At 41.4% G+C, this 22,568-nt stretch overlaps 1 non-coding gene across 1 annotated transcript; it reads right to left on the bottom strand.

Moving 5' to 3' along the window:
• Positions 1-22,259: 22,259 nt before the first annotated feature.
• Positions 22,260-22,334, bottom strand: Trnas-cga (transfer RNA serine (anticodon CGA)). The gene has a single exon. It is a non-coding gene; the product is annotated as a tRNA-Ser (tRNA).
• Positions 22,335-22,568: the final 234 nt, after the last annotated feature.

The following is a 22,568-nucleotide window of genomic DNA, read 5'->3' on the forward strand; positions in this document are numbered from 1 at the left end:
ATCCATCCCAGGAATGTTCGATAGGGTTCAAGTCTGCAGAACATGTTGGTCCCTCTAGTCGTGCGATGTCGTTATCCTGAAGAAAGTCATTCACAAGATGTGCATGAGGGGGAGGGGGGGGGCGCGAATTGTCGTCCATGAAGACGAATGCCTCGCCAATATGCTGCCTATATGGTTGCACTATCTGTAGGAGGACGGCATTCACGTATCTTACAGCCGTTACGGCGCCTTCCATGACCACCAACGGCGTACGTCGACCCCACGTAATGCCACCCCAAAGCAGCAGCGAACCCCCCCTTCCTGCACTCAATGGACAGTGTGTCTAAGGCGTTCAGGCTGACTGGGTTGCCTCCGAACGCGTCTCCGACGATTGTCTTGTTGAAAACATATGCGACACTCATCGGTGAAGAGAACGTGATGCAAATCCTGAGCGGTCCTTTCGGCATGTTGTTGAGATCAACCCATCTGTACCGCGCTGCATGGTGTCGTGGTTGCAAAGCTGGACCTTGCCATGGACGTCGGGAGTGAAGTTGCGCATCATGCAGCCTATTGTCCACAGTTTGAGTCGTAACACTACGCCCTGTGGCTGCACGAAAAGCATTATTCAACACGGTGGTGTTGCTGTCAGAGTTCCTCCGAGCTATAATCCGCTGGTAGCGGTCATCCACTCCAGTAGTAGCCCTTGGGTGGCCTGAGCGAGGCATGTCATCGACAGGTCTCGTCTCTCTGTATCTCCTCCATGTCCGAACAATATCGCTTCGATTCACTTCGAGACGCCTGGACACTTCCCTTGTTGAGAGCCTTTCCTGGTACAAAGTAACAATGCGGACACGATCGAACCGTGGTTTTGACCATCTAGACATGGTTTACCTACAGACAACACGAGCCGTGTACCTCCTTCCTGGTGGAATGACTGGAACTGATCGGCTGTCGGACCCTCTCCGTCTAATAGTCGCTGCTCATGCATGGTTGTTTACATCTTTGGGCAGGTTTAGTGACATCTCTGAACAGTCAAAGGGACTGTGTCTGTGATGCAATATCCACAGTCAACCTCTATCTTCAGGAGTTCTGGGAACCGGGGTGATGCAAAACTTTTTTTGATGCGTGTATATGCATTTGAATCTGCTTATTGTATCCAACTCTTGGTCTCCCTTTGCAATTTTTACACCCGTAATTTTCCTCCATTACCAAGATGACAATTCCTTGACGCCTCAGAATATATCTACTGGTCAATTTTTATCATAAAATTCTTTTCTCCACATTTCGATACAGTACCTCCTCATTAGTTATGCAATCTCCCCTTCAGATCTTAAGCATTCTTCTATGAAAACACAAGTCGAAAGCTTTTATTCTGTTCTTGTCTAAACAGCTTATCATCAACATTTCACTTCCGCACAAGGCTACACTTCAGACAAATACCTTCTGCAAAGACTTCCTAACACGTAAATTTATGTTCGATGTTAACAGATTCCTCTTTTCCGGAAATTCCTTTCTTGCTACGACCAGTCCTCGCGCTATATCCTCTATGCTTCAGCAGTCGTCATTTATTTTGCTGCCCGAATAGAAAAACTTATCTACTACTTTTAGCGTCTCATTTCCCGATCTAATTTTCTCAGCATCGCTTGATTTTTTGATTATCTTTAGTTTACATTTGTTGATTCCATTTTATAACCACTTTTCAAGACACTATCCTTTCTCTTCAATTGCTCTTCCAGTCCTTTGATGTACCCTGCAGATATACAGTGACAAACCTTAATGTTATAATGTTTTGTTTATTTTTCACACAATCATTTTTTATGACAGAATCATGAGCGTCTTCGGTCCACAATGGCGATCTTCAGATGGTACAATAGGGAAAAATGATATTAAGGCGTTAAAACAAAATGAATGATTGTGTTATAAAACGTGATTGTGTCAAAAGTAATCAAAACCTTATAATAAGTCATTCCTTAAACGGAATGTCATTTTTCCAGACCTCTAACATTTTATTTTTCTACTTGAAGTTTAATTCATTTTCCAAAATTTGTACTTGGTTTCCGTTACTGTGTATTCAATGAACAGATTGAATAGCATCGGGGATAAGCTACAACCCTGTCTCTTTTCCTTATTAACGACTGCTTCCTTTTCATGTCCTTCTATTCTAACTGCACACGAATTTTAATAAGAAGTATATTTAAGCGTTCCCTCCCTGTATTTTATCTCCTGCTACCTTTATAATTTCAAAGAGTGAGTTCCAGTCAGTTTTGTCAAAAGCTTTCTGTAAGTCTACATAAGCTATGAAAATAGGTTTTTCATTCGGTAACTTATCTTCTACGATAAGTTGTAGAGTCAGTATAGACTCTCGTGTTCCTACATTCCCGTGGAATCCAAACTGATCTTCCACGAGATCGGCTTCTACCAATTTTTCCATTTTCCGTAAGTAATTTGTGTCAGTGTTTTGCATCAACGACTAATTAAACTAGTAGTTCGCTAATATTCACACCTGTCAGTACCTGCTTTTTATGGGTTTGAAAATACTGCTCTATTCTTGGAGGCTGAGGGTGTTTCATATGTCTCAGATGTGTTGCACATTAGATGGATTGGTTTTGTCTCTCCAAAGGATCTGAAAAAGTTCTGAGGGAGTGTTGTCTATTCTAGAGCCATGTTTCGGTTAAGGTCCTTCAGTGCTCTGTTAACGTCTCCTCGCAATATCATATCTCCCATCTCATCTTCATGGGTTTTCTCTATTTCCGCTTCCCTTCTATAACGTTGTCTTTATTTCCTTTGTAGAGCCCCTTTATAAATTGCTTCCACATTTCATAGTTCCCTTTTTCTCTCAGCACTGGCCTTCCATGTGAGCTCTTGGTATTAGTACAGTTGCTTCTCATTTCTCCAAATGTCTCTTTAACCTTCATATAGGGAGTATTTCTGTTTCCCCTAGCTATACATGCTTCTTGCAAATAGCCTCCAGCCATTCCCGTTTAGCCATTGTCCACTTTCTGCCAATCTCATTTTTTTAGACTTCTGTAGTTTCCTTTTATCTGCTTCATTTGCTGCGTTTTTTTGCTTTCTGCCTTCGTAAGTTAATTCTGACGAAGGAAAACTATCCACGAATCGGGTCTGAAGCAATAACTTTCTGACAGAGCATGTTTATTCTGACAAATGTTATCGCAACACCATGAAAGCAGGTCATTTTTATGTTAGCTCTCAGACTCGCCCAAATGGACATTTGGACGAATAGCAATTTCTTTCTCATTTATACCTACCGTCCATTCTCAAAAGGCTTTTACACGCTCCATTAATGCAGTAGATAGCTATATTATCCGCTTTCAGTGCGCAGGTCTCTATTACGTCCGTCTCTGACGTGTTTGCAGTCGGATAGGATGATAAAAAAAGGATGCTATGCAGCTGGAATTAATGACGACCGCAGGACCCCCTCCCCCTCCTCTCCCCCAAACCGATATACTCAAAACAGGCGGCCGACGCGTCAGATGTCACATGTTTGCGGCTCTACCGCACAAGAGGGAAGATTCCGGATGGATGAAAACGCAGTTGTGGTCCTTGGACGTGCTTCTGAGGATTACGTTTGATGTATTCCTACTGTGCTCTTTTTGTTGCTGTACCGATACAGATTTCTTTCACGGCGTTGTAGCCTCGTATTTATTTGCAGGAAAAGTGTAGTGAGAGTTCTGATAAATGTATAAATACATTTTTCAATTTTCTTAAACAATTCTCTGTAATTTCCGCTTTAAAATGGTGTATTCCACGGCGTTGTACTGTAAAAGTAACCGTATCAGATTCTCAATTTTCCAGAATGTTGTGTGTTCGACTTCTTGCCTCAGTCTGTCATGGCAAGCTATAAATCTATAAATTTGCCACAGTGGTTCTCTTTCCAGTGAGCAGTTTGTGCGCTTTGAAAAAATATCAACTCCACAATTTGCACGCTGTTTATGAAGACCTACGAGTCTTTTCTTTATGCTTTTGACTAACAAATTCGCTTATTTATAAGAGAAGGCGTCTCTAAGTCGCATATATTGACGAAAGGGACAAAACATCATGATGGAAACACATTAGATGCTGAACGATTGTTGAATCGTGCTGTAAGAAATCTTATTCAGAATTTTTACGGTCCAAAGGTCTGACAAAATGTAAGTGATGCGTGAACCTACGAGGGAAGTCATGCGTATCCTCGCTGTGGAAACAGCTGGTCCAAGTACGACAGGAGAAGCAAAGAAAAGGCAATGCACACGCCACTGCAGTTTTTCAGAAGCTCCAGTTTTCAAGTAACTAGATTACATAACCTTTTTTCTGAAAAAAAAGTGAATTTGCCAGTAGAGAGGCACCAGTCTGTCTACGAGAAAGAGCGTTTGTCGGTATTAAACCACTTCGTATAACGTTGCAGTGTCGTTAACATATCACAGTTCACATGTCCGAATAATTTGGTATTTATTTCTTCCAAATCGCTGGTATATTTAAACTTGGAGATGGAGTCTTAAGGTATTGAGTTACGCTGTTCTAACTTCGTACTAAGTTTCTCAGAAACTACCTGTTTTCGTCGTTTCTGTACCTTGTGAGCGCATGCACAAAAGATAAAGGCCTCAAATTTTCTTTGCGGTTGTAATTTAATTGTTTGATTCTATACCGTTATTGATATTGTTTACGCAATCTGACTATTTATGTAACACAAATGTTAACCCCATTTTCGTACGTGCATTGGCTGTTTATTTTGCTATTTGGTTTATTTACCCAACTTGACCACTTAAGCATTTATTTAACCTGAGTATTTATTCCATCTATACTATGCCAATGGATAGCGCAATCCGCATTCAATGAAGCTTTTTTAACTATACCAGTTGTTATCTTATCATGAAACAACTTATATTACCATTACAATACATTTTATCAGACTCTTGTTTCAAGGTCTAAATACAACCTCCTTCCTAACGTACTTGGGCAGGAATGAGTTCTCATTCTCGTAAAGAAAATAGGATAGTATTTATGAGTATTACAGCAGTTCTAATCACCGTTTTAAATGTATTCATTTACTTGCTTGAATAATGTTAAGAATGTACTCATCACTTGCATTCATTAAAGATAATCCCACTCCTTCCAAGATCGTCTCTATATTGACAAACACTCTGAAAGCTAGTTAACAGGGCTGTACTTTAGGTATTCGACTTACCGGATCCTCAGGGAAACGAATGGCGCAATGAACATATGTGGTCTCGAATGGCATATTCCATCTAACACAAACTCAATTAAATGGGAAAACAATTTAGAAAAAGCATAACGTTAATGAGAGGCGGAATGGGTGGGGCATAACTATAACTGATTTGGCTCAGTGTTAAATGAGCACTGGTATTGTGTGTTCATGGGACATGCGGCATCTCCACTCTTCAGAATCTCAATATAACACCAAATTAAATTCAATAAATCAGATCTAACAGCCGCGACGTACTATGTAGCAAATGAAGTGCAAGGTACGTGCAAAACAAGCCAGCAGTTTGCGGAGCAATACAGCAGTGTTACTACTGAAGCAGCGATCTCCGACTTTCACTTCTGGTTATTTCGGCGGCGGCAGGGAGAGTAGATCTGCACGCTACCATTTGAAAAACGAACCTTTTTTCGCCACTCCCACACACTGACGAGTTGCTATAGTCGCAACAAGCGCGCATCAGTGAACAGCAACCCACAAATATTTCGTCCAGAAGGCTAGCTTGTTGACAGTGGTAACTAAGGAATTGGTTATATCGCTGGCCCCAGTTCACCAGACTTAGAGGAAGTGATATCGCTGGCCTCAGCTCACCAATCCACTGATAAGACTGATCCAGCTTTGAGAAATGTTGCAAGCTTGAGCGCATAATAGAAGTAGTGAGTTGTAAGGGTAAATAAATCTCAGCGAATTGCAACAAACAATTATGATTTGTCCCCTATGGACAAGTCTTGTGTTGTTCACATTATGAAATACTTCTGGTCTGATGAGGAAATTAAAGTTTATCAATCTAGAATTAAGTTTGTTGTTTCATTATCGACAGAACAAGCAACGAGTAAAGTAGCTCTCTGCGAGGGTCACCTTGTCAGTTCTATATACAGGCTGTTACAAGAAGGTACGGTCAAACTTTCAGGAAACATTCCTCACACACAAATAAAGAAAAGATGTTATGTGGACATGTGTCCGGAAACGCTTAATTTCCATGTTAGAGCTCATTTTAGTTTCGTCAGTATGTTCTGTACTTCCTCGATTCACCGCCAGTTGGCCCAATTGAAGGAAGGTAATGTTGACTTCGGTGCTTGTGTTGACATGCGACTCATTGCTCTACAGTACTAGCATCAAGCACATCAGTACGTAGCATCAACAGGTTAGTGTTCATCACGAACGTGGTTTTGCAGTCAGGGTAATGTTTACAAATGCGAAGTTGGCAGATGCCCATTTGATGTATGGATTAGCACGGGGCAATAGCCGTGGCGCGGTACGTTTGTATCGAGACAGATTTCCAGAACGAAGGTGTCCCGACAGGAAGACGTTCGAAGCAATTGATTGGCGTCTTAGGGAGCACGGAACATTCCAGCCTATGACTCGCGACTGGGGAAGACCTAGAACGACGAAGACACCTGCAATGGACGAGACAATTCTTCGTGCAGTTGACGATAACCCTAATGTCATCGTCAGAGAAGTTGCTGCTGTACAAGGTAACGTTGACCACGTCACTGTATGGGGAGTGCTACAGGAGAACCAGTTGTTTCCGTACCATGTACAGCGTGTGCAGGCACTATCAACAGCTGATTGGCCTCCACGGGTACACTTCTGCGAATGGTTCATCCAACAATGTGTCAATCCTCATTTCAGTGCAAATGTTCTCTTTACGGATGAGGCTTCATTCCAACGTGATCAAATTGTAAATTTTCACAATCAACATGTGTGGGCTGACGAGAATCCGCACGCAATTGTGCAATCACGTTATCAAACACAATTTTCTGTGTTCTTCCACCTACGCGCAATGGAGCACGTTATCATGATTTCATACGGGATACTCTACCTGTGCTGCTAGAACATGTGCCTTTACAAGTACGACACAACATGTGGTTCATGCACGATGGATCTCCTGCACATTTCAGTCGAAGTGTTCGTACGCTTCTCAACAACAGATTCGGTGACCGATGGATTGGTAGAGGCGGACCAATTCGATGGCCTCCACGCTCTCCTGACCTCAACCCTCTTGACTTTCATTTATGAGGGCATTTGAAAGCTCTTGTCTACGCAACCCCGGTACCAAATGTAGAGACTCTTCGTGTTCGTATTGTGGACGTCTGTGATACAATACGCCATTCTCCAGGGCTGCATCAGCGCATCAGGGATTCCATGCGACGGAGGGTGGATGCATGTATCCTCGCTAACAGAGGACATTTTGAACATTTCCTGTAACATAGTGTTTGAAGTCACGCTGGTACGTTCTGTTGCTGTGTGTTTCCATTCCATGATTAATGTGATTTGAAGAGAAGTAATAAAATGAGCTCTAACATGGAGAGTAAGCGTTTCCGGACACATGTCCACATAACATATTTTCTTTTTTTGTGTGTGAGGAATGTTTCCTGAAAGTTTGGCCGTACCTTTTTGTAACAGCCCGTAAATGTCCGCTAGATGGCACTGTTGACATGAGACATTATTACTGTTGTTTTAGAAATTTACGATCTGTTATTGTAAAACCAATGGCTGCTTAAAAACTGGCCCAGTAGTTTGTTCAAGGTGAGAGTTGCAGGGAACAGTGTTGTCAACAAAAGGCAATCTTACGTTTGGCGAGTTTATACGATACTTCTAAAGACCTAACTCAACTACAGGGCATCGAATCACGTCGCTCAACTTTTGATAATGATTCACGTTCAGAAAAGACTGTACACATTTGGTTCACAGAAATTAGCAGAAGCAATGCCTCTGTCAGCAATGAATTTTTGAAGGACCACCGAAATTATTTATTGGCCAAAAACACTTCAGTGTTATGAGCAAGATGATTGAAAAGGATCGGGATCTGAATTATCTTCTATCTATGTTCTGTTCTATTATAGACACATAGAAATTGAAGTCTCCCATCACGATTTCTGTCTGTATCTATGGACTAATTTCAGGAACTATTGTAGGGATTTCGATATGGATTTCACTAACAGACTAATTCACAAGGGGTTGGCAAAAATATGCACACAGCGAGAAATGCATAAATGGACATAAATTCAGACGATAGCTGAGCTTGCTTGTTGCACTGTGTAACTGACCATGGACGGCAGCTGTGCAATGTCCTAAGTATGTTGCGAGTGTCAGTAGTGGTCAGAACAGTGTTCGGTGTAGTTGTGAACGCACTGTGTCAGAGCTAAGTGAATTCGAACATGGACCAATAGTTGGTCCTCGCAAGTAGTGGGGTAATGGCCATGCCACCCCAATTTTGATATCAGATTTATATGCAGATTAATTAAATTGATCAATTAATTACCATCACCCCACCCCACCAACAGATGATGTCATGGGTTTTCCCCAGCCAGCACGTGGGTCCCCTCCCCCTCCTCCTCCCCCTCTCCTCTCACTTCCCTTCTCCCACCCGCCATATTGGTGGGAATTTCGAATTTTGGTGGGAATTTCAAAAATGGTGGATATTACTTTGACCCAAGGCTTTATGTCCCACCCCAACCACCACCCAGGAACTGGCAGGAAATTCAGAGCAGTGGGTGCCCTTTCCAGGACTCAAAGTCCGGTCCCTATGGGCAGGAAGCCCAAGTGCAACCCCCAACACAGGGAAACGGTCCACATGCAGGAGAGCAAGGTTAGGATAGAGTATTTACTTTGCAATGAAAATTACATAATTAACCACGAGGATTGGTCCTAATCACATGTCTGCCGGCCGCTGTGGCCGAGCGGTTCTAGGCACTTCAGTTTGGAACCGCGCGACCGCTACGATCGCAGGTTCGAGTCCTGCCTCGGTCATGGCTGTGTGTGATGTCCTTAGGTTAGTTAGCTTTAAGTAGCTCTAGGTTCTAGGGGACTGATGACCTCAGATGTTAAGTTCCACAGCGCTCAGAGCCATTTGAACCATTTAATTACATGTCTACATGCATAACGCTACACAAGGAGCGACTAAAATCGAAATACAGATCACAAATTAACGATGTCATACAAGTGGTGTTATCCTCCAGGGATCTACATAGGATGATCCCTTTAGCTACAAGCCGGTGAGAAAAAGGCTGGAGTGGAAGGTACTATCTTTATTTTTGGCGGCAGTTATGTTCAACTGAGAGGTGCTTGTGTCGGACAGAGAGAAGTTTAATATGTGTATTACCTGTGAGTATACAGCTGAGATCTATGTCTATCGCTGTTGGACGTCAGATTGCGCTACTTCCCACTGCAATGCTCGACAGTCACTCCGCATCCCTGGTGCTCGACTTCAGGAAGACCAATACACGTTCCCACAACTGATGGAAAATGGTTCAGTGTTCTAAATACACATGGAAATTGTCATGAAAAAAAAAAACAGCACTCATAAACAATGGGTCATAATGCAACTCATTCACAGGGGATTCAGGAAATCATTGCAGTAACACAACTACCACAAAAATCGACCTTAAAAGATTGCAACAGGAGAGAGGGGCGGCAGTTGCATGTGTGTTTTCCTCGATGTGCAGTCACAAACTGACCAGCTTAGAGCCAATTTTACTTCCACTCTACCACCCCTCATCCCTCCCTCTCCTCACTGTAGGGGGGAGTATAGGCTTGTTCTATTCTGTCGCTGATGGCCCACAAAGAGATTCATCTGGTGGCAGAGATATACTGTTTTTCGTCTGCGGAAATCAGTCACAGATGGGCTCAAGAACAGTTGCCTTCCTGCAGGCCGGTAAACGTATTTCTCGGAAAGACTGCACCCCTCCCTCTCCCTGGAAGAACAATGTAATTCCGGAGAACTCTCCAGATCACTTTTTCTTACGGCTGCTGGTTGGGAAATGGGCAGCTGCTACCACCTCTGCTGGACGCAGCCCCAACGGTTTCTGGGAGAACAGTCTTCAGCCAGCCACTGCATGACCCACCCAGCAAGCAGGTGTGGCCTGCTGTAGCCAGAGGCTCTGCCTCTCCAGCGGAACATGTGGCTGGGAGCATCAGTGCTATTAACAGTGACAAGAGGTACACATACACAACAGGTCACGACGCCAGCGGGCCACAGAACGAAGTGAGATAAATGATGGCTGCCCCAACTGCGTTTTGTCTGTCTAAAAGCGCAGTTGTGCAACGATCCCCCTACCATGTCCGATTGATTCCGCTGGTGCCCACCATTCTGTGAGAGAAGACATTTCACTGTGACAAATGTTCAAATGAGTCAAATGGCTCTGAGCACTATGGGACTTAACTTCTGAGGTCATCAGTCCCCTAGAACTAAGAACTACTTAAACCTAACTAACCTACGGGCATCACACACACCCATGGCCGAGGCAGGATTCGAGCCTGCGACGTTGCGGTCGCGCGGTTCCAGACTGTAGCGCCTAGAACCGCTCGGCCACTCCGGCCGACAGTGACAAATGTATTTAATGTCTATGCACCTCTTATAAGCGAGCATCTATTAAAAGACACGGCCAGGACAACAGTAAAAAGCAGTTTTTTTTCCATGAAAGCAGGCACAGTCCATTTCCTTTTCGTTTCATGAGCAAAATCGATGTAGTTTGAGAGCATTCATCACATTTAAATTATAAATTGTCATGGACAAGGGCGTTGCATTCTTTTCAGATGACTGAATTATCGTTGTAGAATGGCAACTGTACAGTCATTCTTTTACGTTTGACTGCAGGATACAACTCAAGTGTCTCTCTCTCCCCCCCCCCCCCCCCCCCTCCGTGTCCTGTTTTTTTGTGACATCCAACGGAGTGAAAACGAAGACCGCAACACTGCTGCCACTGATTGAAGATGACCAAACTGGAGAGGTTGGAGCTCTATAGGGATGCATCTTTTATACATGTCGAGCCTGTGTAAAATAAAAAAAAACTTTCACTATTTTGCTGCAAAATCAGCTAATCACTGGAGAATGTCCTCATTATTTCGAAACTTTCATCGGAATAAAGTAAAAATCAGAATTTAAACTATGAAGGAAAGAAACCTCAATGTTAAGCGATTTCTCTCAGTTTGATGGACAAAATGACATGGTTTGAGAGCGTCCTTGATGTTCAAATCAGTGTCTGTTAATAAATTGTCCTGCATGTGTGTGTTACAAACATTTCTGACAGACGGACTAACATTACAGAATACGCCATTTGTTCATATATTGTAAGAAACACAATCATTTTACGATTGGCAACAAGAAGCTGTAATTGAAGAGGACATTGTTGTTTTATATAACATGGCAGGTCATATTTTACCAGTGCAATGGTGTATCACGCTAGCGTTTTCGAAACGTAAAAACGAATTCTGAGAGGATACCTTGTAACAGAATCTCCTAACGTCATCTAGCAGACAACCCTAAAAGACAGCTCCGATACATCGAAAACAAATACCGCCTGCGTGCAGGTATCTGACATTTTTGCTGCATAACTCGCCTCTACCAACCTCTGTGTAAAGCTTCTGTCACTCACATACTAAGAAGCAGTCCACATCCAGTAGAGTACCATTCACAGTAGCAGCAGATTGTTGTGTTATAATGTCATAAGCAATTCGGTCATCACAGAACAGCCTTTTTCATGCAATCTACTCACATGTCAGGAAAAACACAATCATTTCTAGGTTCCACAATGAGCTATGATTCAAGTGGTGCCTGCATTATATTTAAAGGTTATGAAGTATGAAATAACATAGGACTTGGCGATAATACATATTTTTAAACACACAACCATGACAATAATAATGAGAACAGTTGTGAGTGCACGAGTATAAATAAAATCGATTTATATTAGTTTTATGAGCAAAACTGATGTAGTTAGAGAGCATTGCTTATGTTCAAATTACAAACTGTCATGCACGAGGGCATTACATTCATTTCAGATGTATGAAATACCAATATAGATCATCATCTATACAGTCATTCACTAAATTTGAGAGCAGTCCTCACTGTTTTTTGTAACGTTTAGAGCAGGTAAAAAAATGCGAACTATATGTATCCAAACTTTAACCAGTCATACCACTCCTTACAATAGAACCTCCAAACATCTCCCTATAAGATTTTATCACATCTCTCTCTTCGAATATATGGAAAGACAAATACCATCTGTGTGTTAACATCGAGCAGGTTACATATACACATGCTGGTCCATTGGAGGAGGTGGCCAGTGATCCAAATCGCCTGCACAGACCTGTGTAAAGATTTGCCACCTGTACTGGAGGAAGACCATATCCCATAGACTATTAACGACAAGAGAGGGTTTGTAAGAGGTCCGAGCAGATGTAATTTCGATGTATTGCTCATGTGCTGCCTGCGATATGCAAGGTCTCTGACCAGAGAGCAGTGTTGACTGCAGTAGGAACTGTGTAGCTGTAGCAGTAAGTTGTTGCTAGTCTGGAGTCTGCTCTGGTCTGGTCTGGTGTATCGTGTTGGATGGCCCGGTCGCGGTGCAGCGATGCCGGAGCCTGAGTATTATTGTATAAGGCAAAAAGCAGCCTCGCGCATATGTAGTAATGTTATCTCAAGTCGCATGTAAATGTTTTAAAACTCTCGTAATAATAATCTTGCTCATAAAAAGTAACTTTTAACAACCATTCATTTCAATTTAAAGAATTTACTAATTTCTCCCATCCATGATCATCCCGATTATTGCAATAGAAAAATCAGTTGCTTCCTTTCATAAATGACAGATAGGTCGGCCAGCATTGCACAGAGCTGTGCCGGAAGAATTTATTGTAAGAGGAGATATATCCGGCGACTTCATTGAGGTAAGAATTTTTCCCTTTTTTATTCAGAATGATCTTTCAGGGCATGACGCAGCACTGCTGTCGTCCAAATTTACCAGGTTAAATTCACAGTGAATTATTGAAAAGTCATAAGTGAGCGGCAGTTTAATTGAGAGGTTAGTTACACTGTTTTATTACCAAGTTACTGAATTTATTTTTTTATCGGGACGTGACGCTAAATGTGAATGAATTTTGAGCTTAGATTAATCAGAAAGAATTTTGTGTGGAGGTTAATGTGAAAAGAATTTTGTTTTGAGGTTACATTAAATTAGAATCATAATCATATTATTTATTATATATTGTGGGGAGGTTACACTTGGCGACAACCGCCCAGGATCGTATTTCTTTGTGAATCTCTGAGAAGTAGTCATATATCTGCTCTTATTTACTTAAATGTAGTTTGCATCTGGCGCAACGCATTTGCTAATTTGTCACTCTTTCTTTCACAGATCATTGGCAATTTATTGCTCTTTGTTGTAATTGTGTTTGTTCCATTTTTGCTTCATCTTTGTTTCATTTTGTGCTTAATTTTGACTTGTGAAAAATGCCGCGAAAAACTGTTAACAGTACATCGCGATGTGCAAGGAGTGAAATAGCCGACTCGAATAATTTGACCGATAATACTAGCGATACTCAGTGTAATAGTGATAATCCTCTAATTACAGATAATCAGTGCGTGCCGATCACTAGTAATGATTTTAATGCTAATGATGAGCAAACAAGTTCAATTGTGTCCTCTGTTAATTTAACGTTAATTGATGACGCGGCACGTTCCGTTACAATGAACGCTGCCCAGTTTAACACACCTGATTTGGAGAATTTACACAGTGAACAGATAAATGATTCTAACGAAAATGAACAATTTAGTCACAATACGTCAAATTTATTTGATTCCGATGTAGTGATCCACGGTGCACATCCGATTGGCAAACCTTCACACATTACAGAGAATACAGTAGGTAATATTGGCTGGGATCAAGTTATGGCATTATTGCTACAACTTCATGAATCAAACAAACAACTTAATGAAAATTTCAAACAACAAATTAATGAATCGAACAAACAACTAAATGAAAAACTAGACAGCAATTCCAAACAGTCGAATGATAAACAAGACAACAATTTCAAACGACTTAATGAACAGAACAAACAACTTAGTGAACAGATTACAGCCGTTGCCGCGCAATGTCATGATACTAAAGAACAATTACGTGAGGAAATTAAGGCTTGTGCTAGGAGCAATAGTGAAGAAATTAGATCTGTGGCTCAAAAATTAAGTAATACACATGCAGTCACAGCTAAATTACTTAGAGATGAAATTAGTCCAGTCGCTAAACAATGCTCTGAAAACGCAACACAGTTACGCGACGAGTTTAAATTAATGCCAGCAGAACTTTCACGCACGCTGGATGCAAAAGTAGATGCGAAGTTTGACCAACAGAACAGCCAAATTGACGAACGTTTCCATCACCACCTACAAAACAGTGAAACGCGTTACAGTAAATTTATACAGGAACAGAATAAAGTCAAGCAACAAGTCATGGAAACAATTAGTGCAAAGAGACAGGAAGATAAGCGTCAATTGTTTATGAAAGCAAAAACATACATAGACAACAATATTGCTACAGTATCGGACGAAATCAAACAGTTGATCACAGAATTGTATGATGAAATCTCCGATCTTAAAACAAAAACAGACACACACACATTAGACTTTCAGACAATGACCAACAGACTTGAAAAGTTGGAACTAATACAGGATCCTGATGCCATTAAAGCAGACGTTAAGAAATTGAACAAAACCACACGTAAAATACAAAAACAAATTAATGCTTGTGATACTAAAAACGATGATCAGGTAAAAGTACTGACTGAAAAATATGATGAATTGGCCAGTCGTATTGATGTTATCGAAAATAATAATGACACCAAATCAGACAATACATCACCAATTTCGTTTAATCAAACACCCAAATTCCAAAATTTACAGCAGACGATCAGTGAGATAGGTTCGTCCAACAATACATTACTAGAAAATTGTCAACTTTACAGCAAGAAGTGACAGAGATGAAAAATGTTTCAGTCACTAACACGTCACAGCATACGCCACGTTCCGAACATTTGTTACACTCACACAGCCAGTATAACTTAAGTAATTTACAGAGACCACGCGACTTAGAATCTGAAGAGACACAGACAAACAGATTCTCATGCAATCCTGAACCTGCTAAGACATACAGAGACGATAATTATTATTACAAACACTTTCTATCCGTGAGAAAATTTAAGGTATTTAAAAATGACAGAGCACAGGTACACGCTTTGGACTGGATACGACAATTTGCTTTCGTATTTTCACCAGCTTGGCCTGTAATGCAGAAACTAGAATTGGATTGGATTCAACAACTTGCTTTTGAATTTTCACCGGCATTGCCTGTAACGCAGAAACTAAAATTTATTTGCAGCGCGTAATTGACCTCAGGGGATTCATTACGCTTTGATGAACATGTGCCGTAGTGTGCACAGGGCCCCGAGCCGTAGTGGTGCTATTTCATCTTTAGTTTTCTGCACTGCTGCCTTCTCTTCTACTATCCTTTATATCTAGCAAAACAGCTCTTCAGCTATCGATCTCTCTAGAATTAAGAATGAGTAAAGAAAACCTGATATGACAAATTTTACCGAAAGTGACAGTTTTCTTTAGACACTCCCGAAATGACAACTACCGCCGTAATTTTAATAACAGATAAAATTGTAATCATCAGTATGTACAACATTTTCAGTATCATCAAAATTATCGGCAACAGGAACCACATTTTGGTAACAATAGAGGTTTTTCCAAAGAACAGCAACAAAACCAACCGGTTAGAATACCTAACCAGCAATGTAACGTACAAGGTCAGCCTAGCTTTAATGTTTCGCCGCCTGCACGTATAGCGTCGGCTCCGCCAAATAGTAACGCACAGCAGCAAGGAAATCGCTACGTACAGAAAACACATCATTTTAATTCCTATCGCAACGCGCCGTATAGCAATGACTATAATGACAGACGTAAAAGTAATGAGCACAATTTTCAGCCTAACAGTCGATCTTACCAGCAACAGAATTATCCGCAACAACAGATTATCATGAATGAACCAGACAGTCGGTATCATCCCGAACCTAATGCGTCAGGACGAAGTAACAGAACAGTACAAATAGTCGAAATGCCACAGCATCCTCCTGCAAATAATAGCACGTCAGATAGAATTTGACTAGATACAGTACAGGTTGCATCTTCCAGCAACGCAAGTAATACTTTTGACACACAGAATCTTGTTCACGAAAATGTTATGACTTCTGACGACATCCGAGACACTCTTTTGTAGGAAAAACCAGTTATTCAAAAAACCATTTCACACCCTTTCATTGAAGTAAAGATTGGATCATCCAAATTTTCAGCAGTAATCGATTCTGGATCACCTATGTCAGTTATAAATGAGGAAACTTTCAATGAATGTAACAAAAAGAATACCTATCCTACGTTACCATTAGGCAAAACTAAAGTAAAAGGAGCAGTATCTGGTAAAGGAGTAGATGTAAAATTACGGACACACTTATCGTTTTGTATAGCAGGTCATACGTTTCACTCAAATTTTTGGATTTTTCCCTTACTGACGTTATTTTAGGTACGAATTTTCTGGTACAACACGACGCAATTATTGACTTTCAAAATTCCTATTTAATGTTAAAGGATGAAAATGTACAACTGGCATTAGAATTTCAGCACTCTTTATCTGCAGAAGAACAAACAATTAATCGTACAGAGGTCATTTCTATATCGCGTTACATAGACTGTCATTTGACATTGTTCACAGATACGTACGTACACAACTATAATTCTCCTGACGAAGGCGACTATGACGTTATACAGATGATTTCTGATAAAATTAAACAGAGCAGTGCAAATACAGACGACGAACGTTCAGAGCTACGCAAAATTCTTTTACAGCAAGCTCCAGTTTTTGACAACGTCCGTGGTACTATGTCCGGTTTTATGTATGAATTTCGAGTTAAACAGCACGACACATTTAAAGCCAAACATTATCTCATTCCATATATTCACACAGAACAAGTTAAGAAAGAATTGCAAGCTATGCTTGACCAAGGAATTATTGAACCAGCAGTTAGTCCGTACATAAACCCGCTCCATATTGTCAAGAAAAAGGATGGTTCACTTCGCATCGTACTTGATTCGCGTCACATCAATGACATTATTATTAATGAAACAGATCGCCCACAGACACTAGAAGAACTTCTACTGAAATTTCATGGTACTGCTATTTATTCCACATTAGATTTGAAATCGGGATTTTGGCAAATCCAGCTCCATCCGAAATGCAGAAAATACACAGCTTTTCTCTGTTTTGGTGACTGTTATCAATTTTGTAAATTACCGTTCGGTTTAACTACACTCCTGGAAATGGAAAAAAGAACACATTGACACCGGTGTGTCAGACCCACCATACTTGCTCCGGACACTGCGAGAGGGCTGTACAAGCAATGATCACACGCACGGCACAGCGGACACACCAGGAACCGCGGTGTTGGCCGTCGAATGGCGCTAGCTGCGCAGCATTTGTGCACCGCCGCCGTCAGTGTCAGCCAGTTTGCCGTAGCATACGGAGCTCCATCGCAGTCTTTAACACTGGTAGCATGCCGCGACAGCGTGGACGTGAACCGTATGTGCAGCTGACGGACTTTGAGCGAGGGCGTATAGTGGGCATGCGGGAGGCCGGGTGGACGTACCGCCGAATTGCTCAACACGTGGGGCGTGAGGTCTCCACAGTACATCGATGTTGTCGCCAGTGGTTGGCGGAAGGTGCACGTGCCCGTCGACCTGGGACCGGACCGCAGCGACGCACGGATGCACGCCAAGACCGTGGGATCCTACGCAGTGCCGTAGGGGACCGCACCGCCACTTCCCAGCAAATTAGGGACACTGTTGCTCCTGGGGTATCGGCGAGGACCATTCGCAACCGTCTCCATGAAGCTGGGCTACGGTCCCGCACACCGTTAGGCCGTCTTCCGCTCACGCCCCAACATCGTGCAGCCCGCCTCCAGTGGTGTCGCGACAGGCGTGAATAGAGGGACGTGTCGTCTTCAGCGATGAGAGTCGCTTCTGCCTTGGTGCCAATGATGGTCGTATGCGTGTTTGGCGCCGTGCAGGTGAGCGCCACAATCAGGACTGCATACGACCGAGGCACACAGGGCCAACACCCGGCATCATGGTGTGGGGAGCGATCTCCTACACTGGCCGTACACCACTGGTGATCGTCGAGGGGATACTAAATAGTGCACGGTACATCCAAACCGTCATCGAACCCATCGTTCTACCATTCCGAGACTGGCAAGGGAACTTGCTGTTCCAACAGGACAATGCACGTCCGCATGTATCCCGTGCCACCCAACGTGCTCTAGAAGGTGTAAGTCAACTACCCTGGCCAGCAAGATCTCCGGATCTGTCCCCCATTGAGCATGTTTGGGACTGGATGAAGCGTCGTCTCACGCGGTCTGCACGTCCAGCACGAACGCTGGTCCAACTGAGGCGCCAGGTGGAAATGGCATGGCAAGCCGTTCCACAGGACTACATCCAGCATCTCTACGATCGTCTCCATGGGAGAATAGCAGCCGGCATTGCTGCGAAAGGTGGATATACACTGTACTAGTGCCGACATTGTGCATGCTCTGTTGCCTGTGTCTATGTGCCTGTGGATCTGTCAGTGTGATCATGTGATGTATCTGACCCCAGGAATGTGTCAATAAAGTTTCCCCTTCCTGGGACAATGAATTCACGGTGTTCTTATTTCAATTTCCAGGAGTGTATTTCTTCAGCAGCATTTATTCGCGGTTTGAATACTATACTTCCGACGGATTTAAAAGACAGAATCACAACATATGTAGACGACATTCTTATTGCAGAAGCTAACTGGTCTGAACATAATTTGATTCTTGAACAACTGTTACGAACTTTTCGTGCACAAGGACTCAGTTAATCTTAGTAAATCGCACTTTGGGAAAACTTCCATAAAATTTCTTGGACATGTCATTTCAGCATAAGGCATTGCGCCTGACACGGAAAAACTTCAAGCTTTACGTGACATTACTGTACCTACGACGAAGAAACAACTACGCAGCTTTTTGGGTTTAATTAACTTTTTTCGTAAATTTATTCATTACTCTGCTTTAGACACCCCTAGATTATGTCAACTGTCGGGTAAAAACACTATTTGGTCCTGGGATAGCCAAGCACAGTCTGAATTTGTCAATCTGAAACAAGCTTTGTTAAACGCACCACTTTTATCACATCCAGATCTTACTAGAAATTTTTCCATTGCCACCGACAGTTCTAACACCGCTTTAGGCGTACACATTTTTCAGGAAATTGAAGAAGATGGTTCTACAGTAATTAAAAACATCGCCTTTGCGAGTCGCATTCTGTCACCTGCTGAACGCAATTATTCTGTTACAGAACTTGAAACATTATCTGTTGTATAGGCATTTACGAGATTCAGGCATTTTCTTTATGGAAGACATACGACCGTTTACACAGATCATAGAGCTATACAGTTTTTACTTTCAGCAAAATTTACACATGACAGGTTAAGCAGATGGAAACTTTATTTACAGGAATTTAATTTTGCAATTGTTCACATTCCCGGTACACAAAATATTGTAGCAGACGCACTATCCCGTTCTCTCAGCAACAATCAGCAAGACATCGCAACCAACTTCTGCCAAGCAAATTTTAGCGTCATGTATATTCAACAAGTTGCATTCGAAAATTATATTTCGTCATCATTACGAGATATAGCACAGGAGCAGAGCAAAGACAACGTATGGAAAGAAATTAAACACCTTTGGCAAGATAGGAATAATGTTACCATTAGAAACCATTACACTGTACGCAATAACATTCTGTTTCACCGCTCTCACCCTAACAGCAGCAATTGGTTACTATGCATTCCTGACGAACTGGTTAACAAATTAATTTGGTATACTCATTTAAGTTACGCACATTACGGAGCCAGAAAATGTTTTCTTATACTGAGACAGAACTGTTATTTTGCCAACATGGAGAAACGTATACGACGAGTTTTAGCGTCATGTAAAATCTGCCAGAAAGCTAAGTCAGACACGACTTCACATATTCCTCCGTTACATCCCATTGTACCCGTTAAATTGAGACACATGGCCGTTATAGACATTTTTGGTCCGATTCCCAGATCTAATAGAGGTTTTTGCTACATCTTTGTCGCTGTTGAACTCACTTCAAAATTTGTTACCTTCACTCCGTTACGCAGAGCTACTGCTAAATCTGTTTCGAAAGCATTTGTAAAACATTTTCTATTTCATGTAGGGCATGTATTGAAAGTAATTTCCGACAATGGACCACAATTTCGATCTGCTATATGGACACGTATGTTACGAACAAGAAACATTTCTCCGATCAATATATCCAAGTATCACGCTTCTTCGAACCCTTGTGAACGACTAATGAAAGAAATTGGTAAATTAAGTAGAATATACTGCTATAAAAAACATATTGATTGGGATACACACATACTGTCATTCCAGGATGTAATTAACTCTATACCAAATGAATCTACTATGTTATCTCCGACTGTTACACTGAAAAATGTTGAACCACCGAACAAAATTAAAGAATTAGTATCCTTTCCTACATCTCGTCGACTACGACACCATGAAATAATTGACACTGCACTGAACAACATCAAACGTGCCGCAGAGCGCCGGAGAAGACAGCAAAAACAGGTTTGTACTCGCCGTGACTTTCACATTGGACAGAAGATATTAGTACGCACACATTATTTATCCAACAGAGGAAAGAGTAGATGCAGTAAATTTGAGCTTCTATATGCAGGTCCATACAGAATTCGCAGCATTCCTCACCCCAATGTAGTACACGCCGAAACTCTGAGAACCAGAAAAAGTAAAGGCAATCACCATGTCTCCAATATTAAACCCTTTATTGAATGAACATACTTTATGATTTATCACACTGTAATGCCATTTTCTGATTTTTATATGACCACTTATGCAATTATATTTATATGAACACTTACTGATGCTTATCATATTTTTTCTTGGCAATTGCCCGGCAAGGTAAGGTTAGCATGTCGCTTTTCTTGTCATTACACATCAGACCGTGCACATTTTTCCAGATAAACTTACATATTTTATGACCACTTAAGCAATTATAGTTATGTGACTACTTACTGATAATGATCGTTTTTTTTCTTGGCAAGTGCCCGGCAAGGTAAGGTTAGCAGGTCGCTTTTCTTGTCGTTATATATCAGACTGTGCAGATTTTCCATTTTTCGTGTATGTATGATTGTTTTCCTGTTTTGTTTGTAGGCACTACGAAATCTTTAAGGTATAACAAACACCAGTTGACTTTAACATTTTTCCTAATGATATCTCAATATCTTGACTATTCTACACTTTTGGCTACTGCATTATGAGACTGTGTGTACACTTTTGCACCTGAACACTCTCTATGTTTTTGACATAAATACAATTCTGTCATGCTATGCTGTATGCTTAATTATATCACTAGAAACCAGTTTTTATTTAATGAGTATATGATTTAAATGCAAGATATTAATCCTTATACATCATTTTCAGAAAGCAATAACGTGTAAAAGAAATAAATTAAACAAACCACAGTGGATTACTATGAAATGGGAATTTCACCTTCGGAATGAACGGAAGAAAATGGAATACCTTGTGATGAAGAGTAAATGGATCAGAATTAACAAGCATTAACAAGAATATACTATACACATCGTATGATAGCAGTCTTAACTAATTATTTTTCTTTCAGAATACGAGGCGATTGATGCAGGCTGTCAGACAGAACTACACATCTTAGTTTTAGTGATGAAATATGCTAGAAATAAGAAACTCTATACTATGAATAGTTGTATGAAGTAAATGGTAATATGAATAATGAATAATGAAGTGTCTTTTTTGCAGATAATAATGAATGATGATGAATAGTTGTATGAAGAATATGCTAATATGAATAATGAAGTTTTTCTTTGCAGGTGATGATAGTAATGAAGTTATAGTAATATGAATAATGAAGTTTTTCTTTGCAGATGATGAGGATGATGAAGTTTATATATTTACTGTTAGTTAAGAAATGCTATGTAGTTATTTAAGTATTTGTTGCAGTTCGTTTTGACAGTATGTCTTATATCGCATGGTATAATGACTGAATGTTTTGGAAAGGACAGCTAGAATACATACAGAATGAGATTTTCACTCTGCAGCGGGGTGTGCGCTGATATGAAACTTCCTGGCAGATTAAAACTGTGTGCCCGACCGAGACTCGAACTCGGGACCTTTGCCATTCGAGGGCAAGTGCTCTACCATCTGAGCTACCGAAGCACGACTCACGCCCGGTACTCACAGCTTTACTTCTGCCAGTATCTCGTCTCCTACCTTCCAAACTTTACAAAAGCTCTCCTCCAAACCTTGCAGAACTAGCACTCCTGAAAGAAAGGATACTGCCGAGACATGGCTTAGCCACAGCCTGGGGGATGTTTCCAGAATGAGATTTTCACTCTGCAGCGGAGTGTGCGCTGATATGAAACTTCCTGGCAGATTAAAACTGTGTGCCCGA

The sequence above is a fragment of the Schistocerca serialis genome, chromosome 7 (assembly GCF_023864345.2).
Source record: "Schistocerca serialis cubense isolate TAMUIC-IGC-003099 chromosome 7, iqSchSeri2.2, whole genome shotgun sequence".
Classification (NCBI taxonomy): domain Eukaryota; kingdom Metazoa; phylum Arthropoda; class Insecta; order Orthoptera; family Acrididae; genus Schistocerca; species Schistocerca serialis.